Source organism: Dromiciops gliroides, chromosome 6, assembly GCF_019393635.1.
Source record: "Dromiciops gliroides isolate mDroGli1 chromosome 6, mDroGli1.pri, whole genome shotgun sequence".
Lineage (NCBI taxonomy): Eukaryota > Metazoa > Chordata > Mammalia > Microbiotheria > Microbiotheriidae > Dromiciops > Dromiciops gliroides.
Genome location: NC_057866.1, coordinates 264,621,366 through 264,627,456, shown reverse-complemented (window position 1 = coordinate 264,627,456; position 6,091 = coordinate 264,621,366).

Genomic DNA, 6,091 nt, shown 5'->3' with positions numbered 1-6,091 from the left:
TTAACACTTACTAGCTGTGTGACCCTGGGCAAGTCACTTAACCCCAATTGCCTCACTAAAAAAAAAAAAAAAATCTATGTTAAAATTTGTTTTTACATGTAATTTGGGAAAAAAATAAAATTCTAAATCTTTAAAAAATAATTGATCCATGGGTCTCAGAGGCAAACATATGACAGTTTCACAGTTGACTGGGGAATAGAAGCCCAGTCTCGAGCAGCCAGGGCTCCGCAGGCTTCTTGGATTTGTTCAAGGCCGTGTGGCTACCAAATGGTGAAGTCACAATCAGAACTCCTGGTCCAGTGCATTTTCCATTCTAACACATTGCCTCTGAAAACATGGAAAGCTGGACAACCAAGCCAAGAGGGCAGAGAGCTGAGCTCTTCGCTACTTTATTTTATTTTTTTGTTTTGTTTTTGTTTTTGTTTGTTTTTTTGCGGGGCAATGAGGGTTAAGTAACTTGCTAGTAAGTGTCAAGTGTCTGACGCCAGATTTGAACTCAGGTCTTCCTGAATCCAGGACCAGTGCTTTATCCACTGCGCCACCTAGCAGCTCCTACTACTTTTAATAGACCTAGAAAATGCACCAGACCAAGTCTTGTTTGGGAAATCCAAGACCTGGTGAACCATTTTTCCCGCTCAGGTCAGCACAGAGGGGAAGAAAAGGGAAACACATTTATATAGCACCTGCTATGCACAGTGACTGGTGCTATTCTATTTTACAGTTGATGAAACTGAGGCAAAGGTTAGGTGATTAGCCCAAGGTAACATAGCTAGTGTCTGAGGCCAGGTTTTCAACTTGGGTCTTCTGATTCCAGGCTCAGTATTCTATCCATTCTATGGGAGACAGAGAGGTCTGGGGATAATGGGGATACGGTTTAGCTGGGAACATCCACCTGTGTACCAGGGAAGATGAGATCTGAGATCCAGCTCATGAGAGGCAGTAGTAGGAACAGGTGCCAACTGGCAGCTCTGCCACTCATTACCCCGGGTTAGCTCACAGAGCCAGAGCAGATTGAGGAAGGGAATCCAGGAGTAGTGATCTCAGGTAAGCATCAGTTACAGACCACAGGATGTGTACTTTGCAAGAAGCAAGTGCAGAAGGAAGCAGCAGTCATGTGGTTTGGACCCCAGCAATGGAGCAGGGTCTCATTCCCAGCCTTGAGCCCAGTCTGAAGCCTGCAGCTAAATAACCAGAGCAGGAATCCCAGACCAAAGGGAAGCCTGAAGTTGTCACTGAACCAGTAGAGCTTTTCCAGTTAGCTAATAAGGGCAGGGTCCGGCAGCAGTCTGCTGGAACTCCAACAAGAGGCAAACCTTCAGGTGTGTTGTTGCTCAGACCCAAATATAAGTCAGGAACTTGCAGAACTCAGGCAGAAGGGAAAAATTAGGCTTTTGGGAGCATCAAAAGCTTGCAAGTCTCCAGCCTGAGTTGTCACTGATATCCTGGAATCACATAACATTCAATATCCTAAGAAAGCAGCAGCAGCAGCAGCAGCAGCAGCAGCTCAGACATTCTCTCCAGAGATGTGCAGAGGCCAGCCCTAATATAAAGTCAAGAAGTTGGCTGAAATAAGTAAACAAAAAAAAAATCCATAATAAAAAGATATCATGGTGACAGGGTCACTCAGGATATAAATCCAGAAAAGAGAACGACACCAAATCATTACAAAGAAAGCCTTAAAGAAAAACAGCTTAAGGGGCAGGTAGGTGGTGCAGTGGATAAAGCACCGACCCTGGATTCAGGAGGATCTGAGTTCAAATCTGACCTCAGACACTTGGCACTTACTAGCTGTGTGACCCTGGGTAAGTCACTTAACCCCCATTGTCCTGCAAAAAGAAAGAAAGAAAGAAAGAAAGAAAGAAAGAAAGAAAGAAAGAAAGAAAGAAAGAAAGAAAGAAAGAAAGGAAGAAAGAAAGAAAAACAGCTTGAGCACAAGTTCAACCAGAATACCTGGAAGAGATGAAGCAAGAGTTTAAAAAAAAGAGTTTTTAAAATGTTTTTTTACAAATGAAAGGAGACTCTTTGAGTTTCAAAACAATGGAAAAGAAATGAGAGCTGTAGAAGAAAGAATTGGAAAGGGAACTGATGTCATGTCACAAATACAAAACCTTGTCCAAGAGAAAAAAAAGAAACAAAAGAAAATCATAGCCTGAGCATGAGTTCAACCAGAATTCCTAGAAGACATGAAACACACAGAGCTGGCTACAGAAATATATTTCACTCAAGAAGGGAGATGTGGGGGAGGAAAAAGAGGAAGGGTAGGTTGAGGGAGGAATTAGTTTGAAGTAAAACAAACTCTAAGAATGTACAAGAGCATTTACAGTAGTTCTTTTTCTTGTGGGAAAGAATTGAAGTGTGTGCCCATCAATTGGGGAATGGCTGATTAAGTTGTGTTATATAAATTTGATATCCTGTAAAACATGATGGAGGGGACGGTCTCAGAGAACTCCAAGAAGACTTATATGAACTGAACCAGAGCGACGTGAGCAGAACCAGAATGTTATACAGTGTTTTGTTTGCCCTTCATTCTCAAAGAGGACTGTGACAGCAGGAGGTGATGTCATGACTTGCACTGAATTGGATTTAAATGGGGAAGGTCTGTGCAAGCTCACCAATCTCACTCTCTTCTCCACAGTCATCTGGGTCCAGTGCAAGATATGTATCAGGATGACTGGAGATGGCCCTGGATATTTTAAGGCAATTGGGGTTAAGTGACTTGCCCAGGGTCACACAGCTAGTGTCTGAGGTGAGATTTTAACTCAGGGCCTCCTGACTCCAGGGCCAGTGCTCTATCCACTGTGCCACCTAGCTGCCCTTTTATAGTGACGATACTATAAAGACAGACAACTTTGAAAGACTTAAAACTTGGATTAATTGGATCAATCATGGCCCAACCACAAATATACTATCCACTTCCTGACAGAGAGGTGATGGATTCAGAGTGTAGATTGAGACATGTATATTTTTGGACAGTCAATGCAGGAAATTGTTATGCTTGACAATAAATGTTTATAAAAGATGTTTTGTATTTCTTTTCTTCTCAAATGCACAAGAAGGGAGGTCAGTGGGAAAGAAGGCATACTTTTATTGATTGAAAAAAATCTCAATAAAACGGGTTGTTTAAAAAAAGTTATATTAAATATTTATTGTCTATTTCATCTTTTTTTGAGAGAGATTAGGCCAACCTTCATAACAGCTGAAAAATTCCATTTGAAGCCAGCATTTTGTCAATCTTTTTGCCTTAAAAATAATCATCAAATCTATTTTTTTTGTTGTTTTTTTAAGAGGTATGTGCATCAGGGTCTAAATAAGGATAATATAGAGCAGGAGAAAACCAAACTCACAGTGAATCAAGTCTCATGAAGCCTTTCTCTGAATGTGAGAACCCCAGCACATATCAGAGTACAATCTTGGTACCCTTGAGGTAGGCCAGTGAAATTTAACCAAGGTCGGGGTGGAAGGTTTAGAGGTTTTCCTGGTGCCAGTTCTGAGTGTTATTAACAGTCTTCACAAAGACGCTGTGTAAAGCACATGGTCTCTCCATTGGCCTTGTTGCAGCTCCCCCATGGACAGAGCCAAATCTCTGCCAATAGCAACTAGCTTTGGAATGAAGGAAAACATGCAACCGACAGGAGGGACCAGCTAGCAAACATGGTAATTCCCTACCACCCCGACCTGAAGTACACAAACAAATTCTCTTGGTTTTAACCATGGGAAATACAGCAGAAAATTGACTCATGGGATGCAGATGCAATCCGACAACTTTGTAATGAAGTTGCAAGATGGATTGAATCTGCAGAAATATTAAGGCCAGGAAAGTGATTTTGCCAATTCACTTCACGAATTCACCCAGCATGCAAGGATGCAGCGTGCTTGGAGAAGAGAACAGCCATCAACATCCGAATTCTCCAGGGACATTTTCTCATGGTAAGAATTTCAATATATGGATTCTAAAATCTTTCTTGTTTCTGTTTCTGGGGGAAGGAGGACCAGGACTGATAGGGGGTTGAAACTAAAAGGGCAGAAAGGCATTTCACCATATCTAGCAGACTACTTTAGTTTTTGGGGGATGGGGGAAAAGAGAGTGGCAGGCGGCAGAACAGTCATGGTTGGGCGCCTTTCAAAAATAACACTTCAGTGTTTGTCTACCAACTGACAATGAGCATCAAGAAAATGTTGATGGATGTGGTTCATACTTTTTAAAAAACAGCTCCTTTTCATTGAGGTCACTGAACATCCAGGAACTTGGACCCCACACAAGAACCCTTTCTTTCCCTGACTCATTGGTGTTTTCCAACGTCCCCTGCTTTGAGGCACTTTTCAGTCACTCATGACTGCACTACCTAGTCCCAGGGGTCCTCATCTTCCAACAAACCCCAAACCCTCCCTGCCCAGAGAAGTGGAAGCCAACAAACACTCCAAGGAAGTCAGGCAAGGTGGCATCACCGGAGAACCTTTCGTTCCCCTCCACATCCTGCTGCCTTTCCTGGCCGCCGCCCCTCTACTACGTGTTGGGCTTGCTTTCCTTTTATACTTGTATCCCTGGCACTTAGGCCATTAAGGCTTCTTCATTCTTGAGACCACCGCTGCCACAGCTTGGAGGGAGAGAACCCTAAAGTTGTGGTGACGTGTCAGTGGGCACACAGGCAACGTGAATGTCAGAGGCAGGACTCGAGCCCTAGTCTTGTTGGCTGAGGCTCGCCCTCTCTGCACCAGGGCCTGCTTCTTCTGGACATGTTTGTAGAATCGATACGCCCCTGGTCTGGGGTACAAAAGGGCCTAATTTGGAAAGTTAAACTATCACCACAGCTGGTGCTGCATCACCTGGCAGTTGACCATTTAAGCAAAGGACTTACATGAAACAACTAATCCTTAACATGGCCTCAGAGAACTTCCGTGTACATGTGCATGAAGGTTGTGCCAGAACGAGACAAACCTAGTTTGCTTCCATATTAGACCTACCTGCATTTTGAATACAGACCTATGCATGCAGACATGTACATGTCTACCTCCAGGCCCCTTCTGACTGTCATGCAGATGAGTAACAAAAAATAGAATTCACCCAAAGTGCAAATATCTTCTTCAACTTGGTCCCCCCCCCCTTTTTGTCCTTACTCCCAAAGCATCCCACTCCTTCAGACTACAAAGACCCAGAAGCTTATTCTGCCCGATGAAGCCCTCTCTTCCTATCGTCATCCATCAACTAATCCACAAGAGCTCAGGTAATCGCTCAGGCACAGGGTTGGCCACTTACTGCCTCCAGGAAGCCAATTCACTTCCAGACTAACTTTAACCATCTGTTCCCTAACTTTCATTCATTGCTCCTGGCCCTTGTATCAAGGGGTGAAGGGCTGTCTTCAAGCAGCAGTCATCCTCCAACTGATCCCCATGACATAGTTTTGAGTCTCATCATTATCCTAGTTACCATTCCATGGACACCCACTGGTTTTGTTTCAGCACTGGTTTTTTTTTTTTTTTTTTGATGCTAGGATAAATCTCAATAAATGTTGCTTATACAGTGGACTGAAACATTTTCCTGGACTACCGAAGTGATCATTAGCCCCAGATAACACACACACACACACACACACACACACACACGTATATATATATATATATACAGCTAGTGTCAAGTGTCTGAGGTTGAAGTCAGGTCCCCCTGAATCCAGGGCCAGTGCTTTATCCACTGCACACCTAGCTGCCCCCTCAACTGATCCTTTTAACCATAAATGGCTATTATGGTCCAAGCTGCAGTACTGGGGCAAATCCAACACCCTTATAAAGTTGCCAAAACAGACAGGCAAAGAGATGAAAAAGTTTTTCAGAATTTCCAACTAATGACTACATGTACCTTTAGAGACATTTCTATTATTTTTGTACAAGCAGATCTTTCAACTAAATTGCCTAACAAAACTAGCATTTGGTCTCCTCACCATTTGAATTCTACTTCAGTCTCAAGGAACGGCACACGCCCAGGAGTTGTGGCCTCAGCTCGTGCCTCATTCTTCTGGTGGCCTCATTATTCCCTCAAATGGAAAGAGACTCACTACACTAAATAATACCATCAGGGTTGTAATTCTCCAGAGCAGAA